We start from the raw sequence: 24,603 nt of genomic DNA, 5'->3' as shown, positions 1-24,603 counted from the left end.
TAATGATATCTTCTCTTATTTCCCCTGTAGTAAGATTAAGGTCTTCACTGCAAAATTCACTCCTTTAAATTTCTCTGACTGTGAGATAGTAGTTTGGAATCCACCGTTTGCGACGGCGAAAACGCGAAACGAAGTTCTCCTGTCGCGTTTCTGGTAACATAGCAGTTCATAGGACATTCCGTTACAAAACTCTCTTTAAAAATTTCTTTTATAGGATGAGAAGTCCTTCAAAAATTTAAAAAATCATAGTTTTGTCCACATCTTTCAATGGTATCACCCCTCGACAAATTAGAGCCCCAAAAACACTTCATAGGACATTCGGTTACAAAACTATCTATGAAAATTGCTTTCATCAGATGAGAAGTCCTTCAAGAATTTAATAATTGTAGGTTTGTTCGCATCTGCTAAGGATATCACCCTTCGACAAATTAGAGCATAAAGTCTTTCAAGTTCTGAGATTCCATAACCTTCGGTACATTTCACAAAATTATCTTCTATTGATTCAATCTGTTCTGCCAGGTGATTGCTTATTGGCACTTTGGAAGAGGATTTGCGTTCCTGTTGATTCATTATTTCTTCTTGATTATTTGCGTCACATTGCTGCACACCTTTAAATGCCTCATTTGTCACACTACCATGAAGGCATTTTGTTTATAGAGTATTCTGCCCAGGAGTATCAATCTCCATGGGTTGTGATCTGTCCTCAGCAAATGGATCCGAGTCCCCAGCCACAACTTTACCTGTAGAAAAAAAACATTCTGAGAATTTCAATACAATTGTGCTTCTAATTCTAAATATCAAAAATAAAAAAGGATTACAAGTGGCATGGTGCAAAGCATAATTCCACCTTGATCAGGATCACTATTCTGCTTTGAGCGCTTCAAGCCCTCGTGACTTTGAGATACATTCATATCAGGCTGAACGTTGCGTAAGCATTCACTTGTTCTTGTAATATGAACTGGTTGAGCAACAGGATTTGAAGGAAAATTTGTAGTTGAATCCTCTGACAAACGAGTTGGCCCACCCTGAGCAGCAATTTTATCACAAAAGGCAACTAGTACAGGATCCATTTGGGAAAGCATGCCAAGAATCTGATTATGCGTAAGACAAGGATTGATACATATAAGCACTCAAAATTAATTTTCACTTGGTAAACACATCCTCAACAAATGAATCAAATAATGATTGATGCATCACTACAAAACCTGCTGCAGACATCCCTCAACAAATGAATCAAATAATGATTGATGCATCACTACAAAACCTGCTGCAGACATGCCGAAGACACATTCGGAGTTGTCGAATAGCATGCTCCTCTGCTTCTACCTTGGCATGTAGCTCAGTTTCACTTGGTCCTCTTGCTGCTTTTGGTACCTTTGGAAGTTCAGGATTAGAAACATTCTTTTTAGGAGTAATTACTACTTGTTGATCAGGGATAGTAAGAACAACATCAACCAGTTGCGAGATGAATCTACACCTATCATCTAAACTTGGTTTTTCTACTTGGTAACTGCACATAAAGCAAAAGAATGTAATCCATTTAGGATTTTACATTCTATTATACTAAACCAAAATAAAATTTGCAATGCATTCAAGGTGTACCAGATACCATCGAATTCATGTACACTCAGTTCAATGACAAATTCAATTTATATAGAGTCAGAAGCTAACGAGGTACCTGGTACTTTGTAATGCGCCGCAAGGAAACCCCGAAGGGATAAGCCAAAACACAAGAATAGAGTGCAAATATTTGTTTTTTAAACTTACACCACATTAAGATACAACAAGATATCAAAGATTCAGATTACATAGCGGAAGACATCAACTAACACCTAAAGAGTTTCCCAACGAGATTACTTAAATTTCACAATTCACTTAACTCGCACAATTAATCCAATAAGCTAATTATCGAAATAAGGAGATAATTCTTAATCAAGATAATTTCTTTCAGAAGATGGAAATATAAATCCCAAGCAAAGGTTCATCCATTAAGATCTATTCATAATCTTCATTCAAGCTTTTCATAAAAATACAAGCCATACATCTAATATTCCAACACACTAGAATTTCATCATAAACATATGAGATCTTTCCAAGCATACTTAATTTCCTTAACAACAACTGAATATATTCCATTACTCTAAGTTACATTCTTTTATATTCCAATTTATTGCATTTTAAAAGACGATTACATACATACATCTACGATACATCTCATCTAAACCACTTACGCATTCGATCAAAAAGGCATGCAAGAAAGAACTGCATAAAAACATTTAAAGTTAATTCCATCTTATCCACTTATACATTCTAACATAAGCTATTCATACATGATCAAGCTAAATAAGGGAAAACATAAGAGAATAACATCACATAACACCATAATGATCTCGGAGTTCACCCCTAAAGGCTACATCTCTAGGTCTGCTCAAGTGCAAGACCCCTCTGATAATTAATAAAGTTAAGAATACAAGAGGCTACACCATTACAATCCTGCCATCAAGGCGAAACATAAACAATATACAAACGACCACATCGGTCAATTAATACATAGACGATCCCTAAAAAGGAAAGGATCCAGCTGAACAAAATCAAAGCTAAAACAAAGGTCCATGAGAGCATCCACAAAACTGAGTCATCACCACCCAAGGTCTAACATGAAACCAAGGTACTCACAAGGGCAAAGACAATAGGACGACCCACAAAGGTACTCCTAACAAGACAAAATGACAACACACTAGCGAACGTAGGGACAATTGTCATCACACAACCTAGTATGGTTACCATGGCAGGTCTTCATAGGTCCCGGCCTCATACATTGGGTTACCCTGGCAACCTAATCCGAGCCTCCGGCCCATCCAAGCCTCATGTGGACCCACACATCCTCTCATGAAGACAAGGATGATGGTTTGCCATTTCAGGCCTTCTCACAGCATGTCGGGTCTATGTTAGCACTCGTCCCATGTGTGAGGCACATTTATCTTACTTAGAGATTACATTCTAATCTACTGATAGGTTATCACTTATTAGACTCACTTTTGATGGGTTACCCAGTAGCCACTTTGGGTGCGGCCCCCAATTGAAAGCCACTTTCCCATATGACACTAGACTATACTCAAACGAACTCAAAACCAGGGAATACACATGGTCAGACGAACGAAGTTCAAGAAGGAGAGGACAACCATCTGGTGAAACACGACTCAAAAGTGGTACACTTACTAATGGTACTCTGACTAGAGACCTGACAAACTAAGGTCAACCACGAATCATCATTCGACTCTCACATAGAGGATATGACCAAATACGACACTACCACAAAACACCAGTCAACTCAGAACCGAGGACTGATACAGGTACCCCAAATCAATCCATACAATAGGGTCCTATCAAACAAAGCATGACTTGCCATTACATAAGCAAAAGCGAATACATAAATTAAACTCGCATAGGTAATATTCAGTAGATACAATCTGTCTCCAAACTAATCTAGACATTAAATGTCGATCAAGTTTTCCACAAGGTCTATATTATATTGCAGTTATCTACCTCATCTAGGTATAGGTTGTTCTTGGTTTTCTAACTCTCTAAGGTTCATTGCATCGGACATAGAAAAATACGCCATAATGAGTTCTTTAACCAATTTCACAAGAATATAATTTAAGCAACCATTAACCAATTAATTAAGATATTTAATCTTCAATAAAAACATCATTGACGTACTGGTTCAAAATAAATCCTACACATTTGTCTTTTCCAGAACCAATTTATACTATACAGATCAAGGAAATATACATATTTAGGGAAGACAAATAAAGAAAATCCATTCCCAGATTAACAAATTGTGTCCTTGAGCATATAAAGAAAATTACTAAAATTAACTATTAATTAATGAATATATTTAATAATCCACGATTAATTAAATATAACAAATTAATAATTAATAACGGAATTAACTAATTAAGTATTTTATTACAAAAATAATATGCATTAATAATAAGATAAGATTTGAATATTAATTATTGTATATTTAACCTTATACAATTAATTAATAACAAATTACACTTGAATTATTAATTAATGCCAATATTTAATCATAATAAAAAAAAACTTAATTAAAATATCAAACATAATGAAAAACTTAATTTAAAATTAAATTTAATAATATTAAACTATAATATTTTAAAAAAAAAAAAAAAAACATTAAAAAAAAACTTTTCTTTCTTTTTTTTATACAAAAACAATACATAATTATGGGGGAGGGTACCCACGTGGAACTCCATGTGGGCCCCCCCCTTGGAAGTGCTTCCCAATGGGAGCACACAGCCCCCATGAGAGCGCTGTTGTTCCCAAAGGGAGCATGCAGCCCCCATGGGAGCGCTGCTGCCCAAAGGGAAAGCAGCACCCCTCCACGTGGTGGGGAAAACTCTCCACGTGGATGGGGTTTAAACAAATTTATTTTCATTTTTTTTTTTTTTTTTTTTTAATGTTTTAAAATTGTTTACTGTGTAAAACACGGTCTGGAAAAAAAACAGTCTCCCAGACACTAACAAAAATTATAAATTTTTTTATTTTTAATCACCCATTTGCAATCTTTTTTAAAAAATACCTAGATCAGGAAAGGGGAAAAATTTCTCCAAAACCAACAGCATATTGGTCAAGCAAGATTGATCTTCACAAATTTAAAATCTAATTTGACAAACCCCCAACTAAATCTCAATTTTATTTATTTTAAATCATTCTTAGCAAACCAGAAATTGATTTGAAAACAAAGAATGAAATCAAGGAGGGATAATTCAAGATCTTGTTTCCATTCTACTCTATTGCTCAATCAAACCGATTTTTCAATAACAAATTCATTTCTTTCAACCAGAACAGTAAATTCTTTTGGCAACAAGAAAACAATTTAGAATCCTACCTTCATACGCAATCCTAGAAGAGATTTACTCAAGAGCCCAACCTGCAAGCTCAAGAATTCCTCCTCCTTCCAAAACCCCCAAATTTTCATCCCCAAATATTTTTTTTTTTCCAACAACAATATCCATCCTCCAAAAATTTTCAATTCAAAATTGATTTTTTCCAACTATATCAACAAATTAAATTGTTTTTCAATTCAAAATTGATTTTCTCACTCAACTGAAATTTAACCTTTCTATTTCAAAAATGCCAAAAGATTAAATTAATTCTATTGCAATTAAATTTAAATCTTTCTTTTCCAACAGCATATACAAATTGCATTTAATATTCAAAATCAACCATTTAACTGAACTTAGTCCCAATTTAAAACGAGCAAACCAATATCAACGATAATCGCATAACGAAATCCCGATTAATTTAGTCCATTAATCTTTAATGCACAAACAGATATTTAATCAAATTAAACACTAAGGACTAATAATTAATTTAACCATACACACCAAGCACGGAAAAGAAGAAAGTCGATCAGACAGACGACTCGCAAACCCAACCAAAAAGGGAAAACCGACGACAACTGACTATGCTCACTTGAGCACGACTATGGTCAACTAGGGTCCTACGACCACCTAATCCAACTCTAAGGATTAAAGAGGTACACTCAAACCTGTAAATCCAGGTGAAGACGAACCTCGCACTCATGCGGTGTTGTACCTGAAATCACCTGCAACCAAGAGTCATACATGCATACATATATAAACTTAATGAAAGCGTTAGCCTGATATTAATACCACGAAAAAGGAACACTGAACAACTTGCATACAACTAGTGTGAAAACCACATCAATAGCTACGCATTAAATCAAACATCTGACTATAACATTATATTAAGATAAACTAACCAAGATTAACTAAGATTTGAAATTGATTAGGGCAGGGGTACTACATTCTTCCCCCCTAGGTTCCGACTTACTCCTGGAAGTCGTAAGGCTAGATGGAGAACATGTCGTACGCATCAGCCCTGAAACTCATTCAACAAAGATCAAATTGCACATAGAAATCTTTCCATAAATAAATAAAATATTATTGCAAAATCCTTTACAAACGCCATTATCCATTGGCAAGATACATCTAAATCCATACATTTCTTATAACATTCTAGAAATTGTCCACAATCATAGCAAAGAAACAAGAATTTTCTCCCTTTCATTACACCAAATTAAAGCATTACAAAGAGGTAAACAACACTTACCATAATCATCTATCAAACATGACAAGAAAACATGCCATCATGATCAATTCTTTTACCAATACATCTTTATCATAAAATTTTATAACATAGAACTAGCTTAAAATATCAATTTCTATAGCCAAATTAACTTTCAATAAATAAGAGCAACAAAATAACTCAATTGTTTACACTTGCCAGGCATAAGAAAACCTTTCCAATGACTATGTCCCATAACATAGTGACAAGTTAACACAATTTACTCCATGATACACATAATAACCATCCACATAACTGGAATGCATAACACAAAAGGCCACATGTGAGCGTGTCTAACGCTCGGTCAAAGATAACATGCACGATCAGCATCTCTATGCCTGATCTCAGAACAACAATATGATTATAAATATCCAATATCTCACTCAAAGGCTCGATGGTGCTAGGCACACCATAGCGGTGCTACCTTCCATACAAGACCTTCGTGAACATCTCTTGTTGAGCAAGGTGGTTAGCCTCCAAGAGATAGTCACCACACATAGGTAGGTAGTGGATACTAGCTGCAACCCAGCCTCACATACCCCCATCCTCAAGGTTCCCTACATCTACTTCCTCGCACACACTCTACCAAATTCGTGTCATACGTCTTTGGAGAGGAATTTCACATTTCAACACAAGACCAGCATACGAAAACAATAAGGATAAACCAGTTTAGCCACCAAAAGTACAGATGAATAAAGATAATAAATCATCAATTCCAACAGTAAGGTAAGAAAATAATTCGGAATTGCAACACCAATTCAAAAGTGCAAAAGATCACAAGATCGTGGCTAAACCTTCAAAGTCAAAGTAAAATAAATTGCTGACCCCCAAAGAAATAATAAGAATATCACAACTGCACATAACATCACTATGTGACTAACATCTAGCCACCAACGAGGAAGGAAGGAACAATTGACTAGCTATTGCAGTAGCTCATCATGTGGTGCGACATAGTCACACTACCCACATGGCATGGCGGTGTGCACCTCGACATCACCCCGCATCACGTCATCACGCGGCATGGCAATACTCCAAGTGGAGAAAACACGCAATGGGCGTATCCCGCATGGTAATGTACCTCACGGAAAATGCACGCGCAGGTCACATCCCGCATAGCGACGTATCTAGAAGGATACTCACCATAAGTCAGAGGTATACATGACTAGGGTCCACCCACATGCCCACCAACACATACTAAGTGGCAGCACATGTGAATAAACCTACCTTTCATGAAGACAAGGTAAAGGATCCTCCAAATCACACCATCACTATACACAAGAATCACCATCCATAAGTTCAAATAAAGGAGAGGAATAGGCTGTCACATATAAACCTATAAATAGATTCATCAAAAGGGAAAGTATTGAGTACACCTTTGATACAGTTTAATAGTACAACTATATCATTCCTCGAAGTAGAGAAGCTAAAGTCGCTTCGTGCTGACATTACTCATACGCCAATCCATACTATTCAAGGAACGGTTACTTCGAATACTACCCCTTAACATACTGAGTTACCCACAACCCGAGGTTTGGTACTCAGTAGGGAAACAAATAAGCAACATCACATAAATAGTATGGTTTCCCATACTCATAAGCAACATATCCTCCATGGTTGATTACTTCACCAATCCATGGGCACATATAATAAGCACTAATTTCTTACAATACACACAAAAACACCAGTACTGGTTTAGGCACATTTACGGGGAGTACTTTTCAGTATGCTAACATCTATTCAAGGAAGATTTTAGTTATGCTTTCTATATGAATAACTGAATCAAGTTTACTCTAGATACAAGTACTGAAATTATTAACAATTCACAGTTACATAAGGAAATAACATCATTCCTATATCTTTATCAAATTTCACTAAGCATTCGCAACTAAATTACTTAGCTATGCAAACTCTTTTCTCAAAGAGGACTTTCATCTATCACTATGAAGCCAAAATGCAATAGTACAATTTCACATGTTTTATAAACATTCTATTTAAATCAATGCGTTCCTTAATACCATTTCTAAAAATCTTATGATTAGGGAAAGAGAAGGGAAAGAAAGTTTGATAACCAAACTATTTCCTACAAAGACACTAGATCAACAAAATCACACTATGATATCAAATTTCTCACTATAAGCCTATCATTTCAATTGCATGGTTTTCATTTCGCTACCATTCAAAAGGATGACAATCAGCCTAACAAAACATTTCCAATAATTATGGTTGCAACAGGAGGTTCTAGTTTTCCAACCAACAGAGATCAAAACAAGCAATCCTTTCGATAATACCAGACCTCTTGAAAACACTCACTTGTAATAATACAATACAGACACATGCCATAATTTGCAACCTATTATAGAAATCACATTGTGATCAAAGGTAAGCAAGGAGCTATCACCCAAATAAAACATATTAATGCATACACATCAAACAAGCTTTTCATTCGCACTTTCTAAACACATTAAGGTAATTACATATACCCAAAAGCGAGTTCAATGGAGCATTTGCTAAAATAAATCTTCAATCAAACTGGTTTAATGAAACACATAAAACAATCTTTCGGGGAACACATTAATACTCTCTCAAAGCTACAATAACATGCTCCTTTTAATACTTCTTCTACAAACCAAGCAGTTTCACATAATTCAACTATTCGCATATTAGTACACCTCACTTAAAATAAAATTTAATTATGTTACTCCTACAAAATACACATGGAGAATTCTTTAAATGTACACATACAGTTTTCTCCCAACAACCAAAATAAATTTTTAAACCCAAAGCCCTTTTATTATCTAAACACATAAGCATCATAGGGTTCACACAAGGGTTCAAGAAGTCACAGCCTTTTTCTCACAAACAAGAAAACCCAAATCAGAGATAATTACACATATCCTAATCATTTTAATTTCTAGAAAGAGAGAGAGGAATGGTGATAATCATTTAATTTTCTACAAAATAAGCGTTCAATATTTGCCATACTAGTCCTTCAAGTGGACAACACTAAGCTAGATCATAATCTTAAACAAACACAATTCGCACTTTCAGATTAAAGACAAGCACTGACCAACCCAAATGGATTAGTCTATAGAGTACAACACTCAAAAAGGAAGATACATACGACTCTCTTTCAGAATAAGAGTAATCGTAGACCCAGACATCAATAAGCAAACAATGCACATAAAAACACTCAAACACCAACATCAAGAAGGTGAGAACAAGGTGTGAACACACACGTTACACACAAGTTAAGGTCTGCTCAATCACTCACATGCAAAAGGAGGACAAGCATACACATAAGGTCGCTACACCTCACACCAATAGAGGGCACACACGACACCAGAGATCCCAGTGTTTGCAACTTGGCTCTGATACCAAATGTAATGCCCCACCAGGAAACCCCGAAGGGATAAGCCAAAACACAAGAATAGAGTGCAAATTTTTTTTTTAAAAAGTTACACCACATTAAGATACAACAAGATATCAAAGATTCAGATTACATAGTGGAAGACATCAACTAACACCTAAAGAGTTTCCCAACAAGATTACTTAAATTTCACAATTCACTTAACTCGCACAATTAATCCAATAAGCTGATTATCGAAATAACGAGATAATTCTTCATCAAGATAATTTCTTTCAGAAGATGGAAATATAAATCCCAAGCAAAGGTTCATCCATTAAGATCTATTCATAATCTTCATTCAAGCTTTTCATAAAAATACAAGCCATACATCTAATATTCCAACACACTAGAATTTCATCATAAACATATGAGATCTTTCCAAGCATACTTAATTTCCTTAACAACAACTGAATATATTCCATTACTCTAAGTTACATTCTTTCATATTCCAATTTATTGCATTTTAAAAGACGATTACATACATACATACATCTACGATACATCTCATCTAAACCACTTATGCATTCGATCAAAAAGGCATGCAAGAAAGAATTGCATAAAAACATTTAAAGTTAATTCCATCTTATCCACTTATACATTCTAACGTAAGCTATTCATACATGATAAAGATGAATAAGGGAAAACATAAGAGAATAACATCACATAACACCATAATGATCTCAGAGTTCACCCCTAAAGGCTACATCTCCGAGTCTGCTCAACTGCAAGACCCCTCTGATAATTAATAAAGTTAAGAATACAAGAGGTTACACCATTACAATCCTGCCATCAAGGCAAAACATAAACAATATGCAAACGACCACATCGATCAATTAATACATAAACGATCCCTGAAAAGGAAAGGATCCAGCTGAGCAAAGTCAAAGCTAAAACAAAGGTCCATGAGAGCATCCACAAAACTGAGTCATCACCACCCAAGGTCTAACATGAAACCAAGGTACTCACAAGGGCAAAGACAATAGGATGACCCACAAAGGTACTCCTAACAGGACAAATCGACAACACACTAGCGAACGTAGGGACAAGTGTCATCACACAACCTGGTATGGTTACCATGGCAGGTCTTCATAGGTCCCGGCCCCATACATTGGGTTACCCTGGCAACCTAATCCGAGCCTCCGGCCCATCCAAGCCTCATGTGGACCCACACATCCTCTCGTGAAGACAAGGATGATAGTTTGCCATTTCAGGCCTTCTCACAGCATGTCGGGTCTATGTTAGCACTCGTCCTATGTGTGAGGCACATTTATCTTACTTAGAGATTACATTCTAATCTACTGATAGGTTATCACTTATTAGACTCACTTTCGATGGGTTACCCAGCAGCCACTTTGGGCGTGGCCCCCAATCAAAAGCCACTTTCCCATACGACACTAGACTATACTCAGACGAACTCAAAACCAGGGAATACACATTGTCAGATGAACGGAGTTCAAGAAGGAGAGGACAACCATCTGGTCAAACACGACTCAAAAGTGGTACACTTACTGACGGTACTCTAACTAGAGACCTGACAAACTAAGGTCAACCACGAATCATCATTCGACTCCCACATAGAGGATATGACCAAATACGACACTACCACAAAACAACAGTCAACTCGGAACCGAGGACTGATACAGGTACCCCAAATCAAGCCATACAATAGGGTCCTATCAAACAAAGCATGACTTGCCATTACATAAGCAAAAGCGAATACATAAATTAAACTCACATAGGTAATATTCAGCAGATACAATCTTTCTCCAAACTAATCTAGACATTAAACGTCGATCAAGTTTTCCACAAGGTCTATATTATATTGCAGTTATCTACCTCATCTAGGTATAGGTTGTTCTTGGTTTTCTAACTCTCTAAGGTTCATTGCATCGAACATACAAAAATACGCCATAATGAGTTCTTTAACCAATTTCACAAGAATATAATTTAGACAACCATTAACCAATTAATTAAGATATTTAATCTTCAATAAAAACATCATTGACGTACTGGTTCAAAATAAATCCTACACATTTGTCTTTTTCAGAACCAATTTACATTATACAGATCAAGGAAATATACATATTTAGGGAAGACAAATAAAGAAAATCCATTCCCATATTAACAAATTGTTTCCTTGAACATATAAAGAAAATTACTAAAATTAACTATTAATTAATGAATATATTTAATAATCCACGATTAATTAAATATAACAAATTAATAATTAATAACGGAATTAACAAATTAAGTATTTTATTACAAAAAAAATATGCATTAATAATAAGATAAGATTTGAATATTAATTATTGTATATTTAACCTTATACAATTAATTAATAACAAATTACACTTGAATTATTAATTAATGCCAATATTTAATCATAATAAAAAAAAACTTAATTAAAATATCAAACATAATTAAAAACTTAATTTAAAATTAAATTTAATAATATTAAACTATAATATTTTTCTTTTAAAAAAAAAAAGATTAAAAAAAAACTTTTCTTTCTTTTTTTTTTATACAAAAACAAAACATAATTATGGGGGAGGGTACCCACATGGAACTCCATGTGGGCCCCCCCCTTGGGAGTGCTTCCCAATGGGAGCACGCAGCCCCCATGGGAGCGCTGCTGTTCCCAAAGGGAGCACGCAGCCCCCATGGGAGCGCTGCTGCCCAAAGGGAAAGCAGCACCCCTCCACGTGGTGGGGAAAACTCTCCACGTGGATGGGGTTTAAACAAATTTATTTTCATTTTATTTATTTTTTATTTTTTATTTTTAAAAATTTTTTACTGTGTAAAACACAGTCTGGAAAAAAAACAGTCTCCCAGAGACTAACAAAAATTATAAATTTTTTTATTTTTAATCACCTATTCGCAATCTTTTTAAAAAAATACCCAGATCAGGAAAGGGGAAAAATTTCTCCAAAACCAACAGAATATTGGTCAAGCAAGATTGATCTTCACAAATTTAACATCTAATCTGATAAACCCCCAACTAAATCTCAATTTTATTTATTTTAAATCATTCTTAGCAAACCAGAAATTGATTTGAAAACAAAGAATGAAATCAAGGAGGGATAATTCAAGATCTTGTTTCCATTCTACTCTATTACTCAATCAAACCGATTTTTCAATAACAAATTCATTTCTTTCAACCAGAACAGTAAATTCTTTTGGCAACAAGAAAACAATTTAGAATCCTACCTTCATACGCAATCCTGGAAGAGATTTACTGAAGAGCCCAACCTGCAAGCTCAAGAATTCCTCCTCCTTCCAAAACCCCCAAATTTTCATCCCCAAATATATTTTTTTTTCCAACAACAATATCCATCCTCCAAAAATTTTCAAAAATTTAGGTTATAAGGAAGTGTTGACCAAAAATTTTATTTTTTTGGAATTAAAATTTTTATTTAAAATAATTCACAAAATGATTATTTTCCAACTATATCAACAAATTAAATTGTTTTTCAATTCAAAATTGATTTTCTCACTCAACTGAAATTTAACCTTTCTATTTCAAAAATGCCAAAAGATTAAATTAATTCTATTGCAATTAAATTTAAATCTTTCTTTTTCAACAGCATATACAAATTGCATTTAATATTCAAAATCAACCATTTAACTGAACTTACTCCCAATTTAAAATGAGAAAACCAATATCAACGATAATCGCATAACGAAATCCCGATTAATTTAGTCCATTAATATTTAATGCACAAATAGATATTTAATCAAATTAAACACTAAGGACTAATAATCAATTTAACCATACACACCAAGCACGCAAACCAAGAAAGTCGATCAGACAGACGACTCGCAAACCCAACCAAAAAGGGAAAACCGATGATGACTGACGATGCTCACTTGAGCACGACTATGGTCAACTAGGGTCCTACGACCACCTAATCCAACTCTAAGGATTAAAGAGGTACACTCAAACCTGTAAATCTAGGTGAAGACGAACCTCGCACTCATGCGGCGTTGTACCTGAAATCTCCTGCAACCAAGAGTCATACATGCATACATATATAAACTTAATGAAAGTGTTAGCCTAATATTAATACCACAAAAAAGGAACACTGAACAACTTGCATACAACTAGTGTGAAAACCACATCAACAGGTATGCATTAAATCAAACATCTGACTATAACATTATATTAAGATAAACTAACCAAGATTAACTAAGATTTGAAATTGATTAGGGCAGGGGTACTACATACTCAATGCTATACAGAATGGATTCACATGCCTTAGCATAATCTTGAACAAACTAAGCAGAAAAAATACAAAAACTAAGACAATGATGTCCTTGATACATACATATAGCGACGACCAAACAAGGATGCAGCTTCTCCATCCAATTCATCAGAGGGTATAGAGGAGGTTGCAAGAAGTAATAAAGGAAGGTCTGATGGCAATTCTTCCAGTATAGATAGTAGAACAACTCTTAGCTGATCATGGGCCTATGAAGCTCAGTGAAACAAACAAAATCAGATATATAGTCATTTTAGGAAGCTCTAGCAATAAAAACAAAGCGATTTGAAATATATCACACGAAATCCAAAAGGCGTAGAGAATTAAAAGTATAAGTGTACTAATGTAATGATATACACAGCATCTCCCACCAAAGTTGAAGTTGAGGCAGATACAAGATCGAAGGAGTAGTCCTCCTTGCTTCTCCCACAATGTGTACTAGTACTTCCTCAGGGGTCCGTGCACTTGGGTCAGACAAAAGTGATGGAAGCCCAAGACAATGCACAGGGAACCTCTCTAATTTGTGTAAAACTACAGGGCCAATGTGATCCTGGCAAGAAAAGTAGAAATATAGCATCACTCAGAACTGTAGCTAGATTAGAAGCCAGCCAATTCAAAAGTTTTAAAAAACAGACTCATGTTATAGATGTGTAAACATCTATGAAAGCAATTTCTAACCGTACCAAGCCAGCACCCTCCTTCCCACAAAGTAGAAGTCTTGGTCTATAAAAAAATGGAATTGAAGAACCATAGGGAAATCCAAGTAACTTGGCAAGATGGTGAGAACTATCATTCAGCGAATCTTTTTTATCACCCTTGGCCACTATGTATAAGATGTCAGAAATATAATCACTGATTATTTTTAGCTATCCTTGTAGGCATGGAGCTATTACTGGGGACAATGGCCTTGACTATACTGTTGCACATCTATGGGCAACAGGAGTAGTAGACATAGCTTCCAAGAAATCATGCTTCTCTACTTTCAGAGAATCCAAATCTATGACAAACTTATCATCACTAGTGTATATTTGAGGATATTTCTCATGGAAAGCATTAATTGTAGCTTCTGTGCACAAAGCTTTTAAATCAGCACCACAATACCCCATACAAGCTATTGCTAATTCCATTCTTAATTCCTTTGATAAAGGATTCTTCCACTTTCTTGTGTGGATCTTTAATATCTCATCTTGTGCTTTACAATCAGGTAAGGAAAATACAAATTCACGATCAAACCGACCAGGCCTGCGAAGAGCTCCATCAATAGCATCAATCCTATTTGTCACTCCAATAAGCACTAGTTGACCTCTAGAGTCTAGACCATCCATTAGAGCAAGAAGTGTAGATACAATAGAATTGTGAATTTGTTCTTGTTTACTAGACCTCACTGGGGCAAGACCATCTATTTCATCAAAAAATATTATGGATGGTTGGTTCCTTTGTGCTTCTTCAAAAAGTAATTTCAACTGCTGCTCAGCTTCCCCAACCCACTTGCTGAGCACATCAGCTCCCTTTTGCATGTAAAAGTTTACTTTTTGTCCTACCTTGGAAGCTGCACATGCTAAAGCCCTTGAAATCAACATTTTTCTAGTTCCTGGAGGACCACACAATAAGACTCCTCTTGGAGGAGAGATGTGATAATTTGCAAAGAAATCAGGATAGAGAAGAGGGAAAAAAACCATTTCTTTCAATGCATCAATGTGGTTAGAAAGCCCTCCAATATTATCAAAGCTCACTGTTTCATCAACCTGCAAGGGTTGAATGTCAGCTCCACCTTTTGAACTAGGCTTAGTAGGTTGTGCACCTACACCTCCATAACCAAACGTATCAGCTTGGTGTCCCCATCCAGATGCTGCAACTTTCAAACCCATGTAGTTGTGTTATGCATGTTAAGTCTGCCACAAACCCATTGCTAACCAAAGTTTGTATTTCCCACATGCATCCATAATGATGAACCAACAGGACCCTGATCCATCTCATCCACAAGAAGAGAATCATCTGAATCATCAACTCTTTGTGCACAACAATGTTTTTCTGCCCTTGAGCCACCTCGTCTTGCATCACGTGCATTTTTTATTCCCATTCCTTTATGTAGTACTTTACGTGGTGGAGACTGCAGTCGTTGCTTTTCTTCTTTTTCAAGAGAAAACCTCCTCGCCTCAGTGCAATTTCGAAGAGCATACCGTCTCCTTCCTTCTTGTTCTTTACCCTCCTCACCCTCTTCCTCAACTTCATCAACTTCATCTTCCTCTCCTTCATCCCTAGCCTCCCCTTTATTTCTATCATCTTCCTCCTCTGTGCATTCCTGGTCTTCAGAATCTTGAGAAGAATGTCGGATGGTTGACTTTCGAGGCCGAAGTGCTTGTCGCCATGGCAAAGATATAGTATCTCTTATCCTCTTCTCTTGCATTGGACTGGATTGCTCATCCTGGCTAGGGTTATTCTCAACTTTAATAGTAGCTGGCCGATATGTTTGTCTCTGCAGCCATTGATACCCAAACTTATAATATTATGCAACAAATTATTAGGCAAGAGAAGTTATATCTTCACAAAAACCAGAAACAATGGAGATTGGAGAAAATCCTACCATCAGATCTGCATCCTCTGTGTCTATGTTATCTGTTTCATAATCCTCTAAATTGATAGAATTTATCCCGTTTCTTGTAGAACGAGGTGGAGTGGACGTATGTGACTGCAAGTATAAGCAACTTCAACATACAAATTTAATCATGAAAGATGCCTACATATTTGACAATGTAACGAGTACAAATTTCTTGGAAAGAGCAGCTGAGAACTCTATCGGTTACCTGCACGTTCATGCTCTCTGTCAGATTCGAAGGACCAGCAGTTTTATGCACCTGAGGAAAGAAATCAAAATAATTTAGAGGCTTTTACAAGATAAATGAGAAATCCAAAATGATCAACATAAAAAAGCATAGATTGACGGATGTATTGTAATAAACAAAAGTCTCAAGTATCCATGACTCAAAAAGCACAGATCAATGAGAAGCGAAGAAAATTTTCAAAGTAAAAATGATTTATTATTTAAATCAGCATAAATATTCATCTCTGCCAAGTAAAATGCTGAAGAACACTAGCATACTAAAACAAAGAAGAAAATAGACTTAGTTTAAAACTTACATAAACAAATTATAGAGCTTTAGTATGGTAGTTGTAGCCTAACACCTTAATTGTGAGATAATCATACTAACCATGCCTTATAGAATGGGGCCCTTAGAAATTTGTTCACTGAATATTGTTGTTTTGTATGGTAGTTGTAGCCTAACACCATTGCTTGAGAGATGATAAAATGCTATAACATTTGCAAAGGGGTTTGATATCATGGAAGATGATTATGTTCAGTCAGGCTTGGTACAAATTTTGAACATAACAATTTGTGATAAGCAGTTTGTGAAATGATAAATACTATTTTTAAGTATCACTTTTGATTCTAGGAGTTATTGTAAGGAAACCACAAATGATGATTTTACTCTATCATTACATATTGTGCATGAGAGGAATACGTATATGAGATATGTCTAAATTTATTGATTTATAATTTGTTGGATGAATATGTCTGAACCCCCAATTAGAGGGATAAATTTCCCAAAATGTAGAGGTTGTATTAATTAGAGAATGTGCAAGATGTTTGATCTAAATGACAACATGAAAAGTTAATAATAATAACTTGGCTTAATGTTAACATCCATAAAGAGTATGTATTAATATTGGAAAATGTTTAGTCAATGAGAAATTTCAGTGGGCAGCGTGAATGTCACTGACATCATAGTTACCAAATAGAGGTGGGTAATGAATAAGATCTCAATTAATTAAGTTTGGTATCACTCCTTCATGTCATACAGTCTATAACCATATAGATTGTTATGATTGGATATTGACGTATTGGTAAACTTAGGTGGTAGATTGGTATTAAATATATCATGAATAAATTGAACATGGCTAATATTATCTTTGTCTGACTGCATTCTCAACATTTTTTCTTTCTCCTCTTATGACAATTTATGGGCAAAATCTCTATACTCATCAAGTTCTTATATTATCACCTCATGGTTTGAGCAATTGTACTCTTACACATTCTTCCTTCCTATATTACTCTTACACATTCTTCCATCCTATAGATTTTTATAGTATCATCATGTTTCAGTAATCCCTATGTTGTCCTTCCCATGTTATTAGGAGTATGAAACCCATGTTTGCAAAAAGAAGGGCCCAGGGGATTTAAAACAATCACCCCATTTAGAAGTACTCATAAAGCATACTCATGGAATAACTAAGAATATTCAATCACGTTGAAACATGTAAGATAAGGGACATTCATTCAAAACAAAAAGAATTCATGCTGAAAGTACATGAAACAATTGCATAAGATACAAAACCCATCCATGGATGAACACATGGGATGCAATACACATAGAGGCAGAAGCATACATGAGAAAGGTATACAGAAACACTTTATGAATGAATCCAATACATCAAGTATGAAGCATACGGATGAATACATAAGGCATGAGTCATACACACGAATGCATGTAAGGTGTAAAGTACAAAGTATACAAATGAATTACATAAGGCAAGAAGAATCCATGCAAAACATAGAATATATACATAAGGCATGAATACATGTAAAGCATGAAGTGTACACATGAAGTATACACATGAATTCACTTAAGGCATGAAGCAAGTATACATAAGTACCATAAGCCATGAAGTGCACACAGGCATGAAATAATGGATACATGTAAGCCAAGAAGCAACATACATGACTATATGCAAGGCATGAAGTAATGCACACAAGGCATGAAGGAGCTATGTAAAGCACAAACCGTACATATGAATACATGCAAGACACGAATCATAAATGTAAACCATGAAGTAATACATAAATAAACAAAAGATACAAGCATATATGAGAAAGGTACTCATGGAGTGGACATGCTAAAGACACATCGATCATGAAGCATACAAGAGAGAGGTATTCATGGAATAGACATCTGAAAACATCTCATTCATGAAGTAACACAAATACACATAAGATATAAAACAGATATGCCAGACACATGATAGACATGGTGCAAGCATAAGGTATACATGAGGAAAGTGTACATATAAAACACCCATGGAGTAGGCATGCTCAAAGCACATAAGAAACACGTAAGACATGAAGCAGTTAAAGGCACACTCATAAGAATGCAATGTTGGCCTAACCAATTCAATTTTTTATTTATTTGAGAAGAGACTAGAAGAATTAGTCCTAACTGAGTAGTTGTTTTGTCCAACAGGCTGGCAGAATCATGCTCTGATACCACTATAATGTCCCCTATTTAGTTACACTTTAAGTTAACCTAAAGTTGGCCAAAGCTATAAATAGGTAATTGGGTTTTATAGGTGTACCTTTGTATATTGTTTTCCTGCAACAAAATTAGAGAACATATATGAAATAATACTTAAACTGAAAAATGAACTATATTGAATGATATCAAATTTGCTATATTAATGGCTATTAGAATTATAATTGTGGGATATAATCTAAGTTACCGGTTCAGGTTCCAAGAACCTGGTACGCCGGTACAAAAAAATTTTGAAAAGGGGTTTGGGTTCATTAGTACAAAAACATGTAAATTATATATATATATGCAATGCCCCTCACAGGGTCCTGGGGCAACGCCCAGGGTGCGCTCACTATTGCTGTAGAGGGCGGGGTCTAGGGGTTGTGCCCTCACTGCCAACACCAAATTACAACCTTCAAACCCACACGGAACTCCATGGCATGGATTGATTTTTTGCTTTTTTAAGATGTCAGGAATAAGGCCAAAGATGTCAAAATTCTGATCAAGGTGCATTCCCCCATACGGGAATTGTGATTTCTAACTTGTTCTTTCGTAAAGACTTGTGCTTCTCTCTTGGTTGTAAGATGCATAGGTGTGTGGCTTGAGACATAGGGTCATTTTAATTTTTTATGTGGTGGAATTAAAAAGAAAAATATTTGCAAAAAGAAAATCCATTTTTGGGCTGTCAGACCTTTGGGTTCATCTTGGGTCCTCTTGGGTTCGACCCTGGGTCATCTTGGGTTCACCCTAGTTCAAACCAGGCCTGTGAACCACAAATCCTATCTGAACCACAGGCGAAGCAGACCCGAACCCCGAACCAGGATTGTACCGGACTAGTACAAGGGGTCTAGGGGGCCGAACCCGATAACTCAGGATATAATCATATTATTATATTTCTTAAATGAGATCAGATTATTATATAAAGTTAGTTTGTAGGTCAGTTACTAATCAATTCCTTTAGTCCATTAGTTGGATAGGGTGTCCTAGAAACCATCCCTCCTAGGCCCAAGGGTAGAATACCATATCCCCCTTGGCTCCATATGGCAGGTGTTAGGCATCCATCATGGAGTGGTGTACCAAGCAAGGTGTTCTATCACCATTCCCCCTCATCACAACCGCATTCTCTCTTAAGCCAAAGAGCAGATGCTTCACCCCTCTTGGCTCCATGTGGTAGGTGTTAGGCATCCACTATGGAGTGGCATACTTAAGAGAGTCCCTCATTTACAATGAACCTTTTGTGATATTCCAATGAAGTCATATTTGTCATTCAGTTGAACTAATTATGATAATCAATTTGTACTTGACATAGTTATTATACTTCATCATATTATATTGCCTTAGTGTCTTATTTCGGATTGTTAACAGTTATTTCTTTTAGTATTACTTTAAATCAAAATTATTCATTAATTGTTATTGTTGTATTTTATGTTATTAGCATGGTACAGTATTATAGCAACTTATACAAACTAAATTTGATTGCCTTACTCCTTCTAAATTCATTAACATATATATATATATGTGTGTGTGTGTGTGTGTGTGTGTGTGTGTGTGTGTGTGTGTCTTATGTCTAATAGTGTTCTCATGTATAATCATTTTAATGCTATTTTAATAATTATACATTATTTGCTTCTGAACTTTATATCATATTAATTCCATTAATTTAGTTAAGACCATATAAAATTTAATATATATAATATCAGCTATTATATTCCATTACAGGCCCTCTTCTCTTTTATTATCCTTGCTGGCAGTTTCTGTACATTTCTCTATCCTTGCTGGCAGATTTGACTTTCTTGTTCCCCTCCTGTATTCTCCCTATTCCCATTTGCATAGGGGGGTATTTATCCTACCTCCCCATGTGGTGAAGAGCCACGATGGTCTCCTAATAGGCAACACCCCCCTTTTTGAAGAGTTGATGTCCCTCTATTTCTGACGGCTCTTTTCAAGAAGAGCATCACTTCATATAAAACCCAGTTTGGAACTATTCAAACCTCCCTTTAAAGAATGGTTATCGAGCCTTGGTAAATATAGGGGTTAATTGGTTAACATAAATAATATAAGTTTTAATACAAAGCACCATTATAATATAATGTGTATTTTTAATATAATAAAATCATTCAATAAAAAATGTAAATTGATAATATAATATTATTTATTGTTAATATAATAACATCATTTAATATAAAATGTAAATTGATAATATATAATATTATTTTAATGTTAATACGATATAATATAATTTTGATATGTTTTTAACATATAATTTTATATGGAAAAAACTATATTAATTATTTCTACTATAAATGTGGGCACATGACAGTCTTCCCTTCCCCAGATTGCTTGTCCTCAAGCAATTTCAAATTAGGGTGATCATAATGGTAGTGCTCAAGATGACTCTACTCTGATATTACTACACGTTGTAGGTTTGAATTAAGGCATATATGCTTTTACCTTTAATTTGAGTGTGATTTATAACCAATAGTGGGAAATCGGCATGATTTAACTTAAGACAAGCCCACTCTCTTCTAGAGGAAAGGATAAGGGCCATCCAATTGTGTTTGCAAAAACTGGTTAGGTTGGTAATATGATGATTTGAAAAATGACCTTAATTGTGAGATTATCATGCTGCCTATGCCTTATAGAATGGGGCCCTTAGAAATTTGTTCACTGAATATTGTTGTTTTGTATGGTAGTTGTAGCCTAACACCATTGCTTGAGAGATGATAAAATGCTATAACATTTGCAAAGGGGTTTGATATCATGGAAGATGATTATGTTCAGTCAGGCTTGGTACAAATTTTGAACATAACAATTTGTGATAAGCAGTTTGTGAAATGATAAATACTATTTTTAAGTATCACTTTTGATTCTAGGAGTTATTGTAAGGAAACCACAAATGATGATTTTACTCTATCATTACATATTGTGCATGAGAGGAATACATATATGAGATATGTCTAAATTTATTGATTTATAATTTGTTGGATGAATATGTCTGAACCCCCAATTAGAGGGATAAATTTCCCAAAATGTAGAGGTTGTATTAATTAGAGAATGTGCAAGATGTTTGATCTAAATGACAACATGAAAAGTTAATAATAATAACTTGGCTTAATGTTAACATCCATAAAGAGTATGTATTAATATTGGAAAATGTTTAGTCAATGAGAAATTTCAGTGGGCAGCGTGAATGTCACTGACATCATAGTTACCAAATAGAGGTGGGTAATGAATAAGATCTCAATTAATTAAGTTTGGTATCACTCCTTCATGTCATACAGTCTGTAACCATATAGATTGTTATGATTGGATATTGACGTATTGGTAAACTTAGGTGGTAGATTGGTATTAAATATATCATGAATAAATTGAACATGGCTAATATTATCTTTGTCTGACTGCATTCTCAACATGTTTTCTTTCTCCTCTTATGACAATTTATGGGCAAAATCTCTATACTCATCAAGTTCTTATATTATCACCTCATGGTTTGAGCAATTGTACTCTTACACATTCTTCCTTCCTATATTACTCTTACACATTCTTCTATCCTATAGATTTTCATAGTATCATCATGTTTTAGTAATCCCTATGTTGTCCTTCCCATGTTATTAGGAGTATGAAACCCATGTTTGCAAAAAGAAGGGCTCAGGTGATTTATAACAATCACCCCATTTATAAGTACTCATAAAGCATACTCATGGAATAACTAAGCATATTCAATCACATTGAAACATGTAAGATAAGGGGCATTCGTTCAAACAAAAAGAATTCATGCTGAAAGTACATGAAACAATTGCATAAGATACAAAGCACATCCATGGATGAACACATGGGAGGCAATACACATAGAGGCGGAAGTATACGTGAGAAAGGTATACAAAAACACTTTATGAATGAATCCAATACATCAAGTATGAATCAATCCAATACATCATGTATGAAGCATACAGATGAATACATAAGGCATGAGTCATACACATGAATACACGTAAGGTGTAAAGTACAAAGTATACAAATAAATTACATAAGGCAAGAAGCATCCATGCAAAACATAGAATATACACATAAGGCACAAATACATGTAAAGAATCAAGTGTACGCATGAAGTATACACATGAATTCACTTAAGGTATGACACAAGTATACATAAGTACCATAAGACATGAAGTGCACACAGGCATGAAATATAATCCAAGAAATTATAATAATGTCCACCATTAACAAAGAATTTGGTTTACATTTATATGATTTATTTCTTCATTTGGCTACAAACACTGCATTGTTATTGACATGTCTTTACGATAAGTGTTCATTAACTATGACATCAACTGAAGCTATTAAGACTTAAGAATATAACAACAAATGCCCCTGGAGCAATGGATTATTCTACCCTATGTAAAGTTGAAAAAATGTTATATATCTTCCAAACTTCAAGTTCATGGACAATCAGATAACTTCATAGACATCTAAAAAGAAAATTAGGAGGACAACTCCTATACTAGATCACCACCAAACAAGACACCATTTTGATGTATGAGAGTACACTCATGCAAGCATTCCACTAGATGATTTGTTTTTTCCATTTACCTTATGTTGCTTTGAACTATACAACCCTACCCGCTCCAAATTTATAAATAAGACCTCAGTTATATTCCATAACAAAACCTAAGCCATTGCAAAAATTAAAACCATCAACGGAATTGCAGTGTACAAGCTGGAGCAATCACCAAAAGGAAAGTGTTCAATTCTTGTGGGTTTAGGTCCCCGGTGATAAACCCAAGCGAATTGAAAATTGGATACAGCCATAATTATACATCCTCTTGAAAGAGGGGGAAAAAAAAATAGAAGGGGTTTTCGCATACACTAAAACATTATCTAAATTTGAGTTGCAAATACATAAGATTGGATACAGCCAGAATTATACATCCTCTTGAAAGAGGGGAAAAAAAAAATAGAAGGGGTTTTCGCATACACTAAAACATCACCTAAATTTGAGTTGCAAATACATAAGAATGATAAATCATGAACCCATACAAATAGAAAAAATCTTATGACACAAGGAAACATCCTCTGGCAAAAGAAAGTTTTTTCATTCTAAACAGCAGGCATTTTCCCATACAATAAAAATATGAGGAGAAATATGGTGGCAAATCGGGGCAAACTAAAACATTGCACACAAGGAGTGAATCACCATCTCAGGAGCACAACCAATTATTTCTCTGCACATCACTTGTTGGATTTGCCAGCCATGATAAAAATAGAGACGCATTGTAAGAGATTGACTTACACTTAAATAAGTTGCATTGCGTAGATTAGGTGTGGGCTGCAGCATTTTGGCGAGGCGGGATGCCAATACAAGGCACCTTTTCTTGAGCTTGGGACTATGCTCGTGCTTATGCTTGTCATGATACAT

General features: G+C 35.1%; 1 pseudogene; it reads right to left on the bottom strand.

The window, feature by feature from the left end:
* Positions 1-330: 330 nt before the first annotated feature.
* Positions 331-24,603, bottom strand: LOC131054449 (ATPase family AAA domain-containing protein At1g05910-like; annotated as a pseudogene).

Source organism: Cryptomeria japonica, chromosome 2, assembly GCF_030272615.1.
Source record: "Cryptomeria japonica chromosome 2, Sugi_1.0, whole genome shotgun sequence".
NCBI classification, from domain to species: domain Eukaryota; kingdom Viridiplantae; phylum Streptophyta; class Pinopsida; order Cupressales; family Cupressaceae; genus Cryptomeria; species Cryptomeria japonica.
This window is presented reverse-complemented; position numbering and strand designations above follow the sequence as displayed.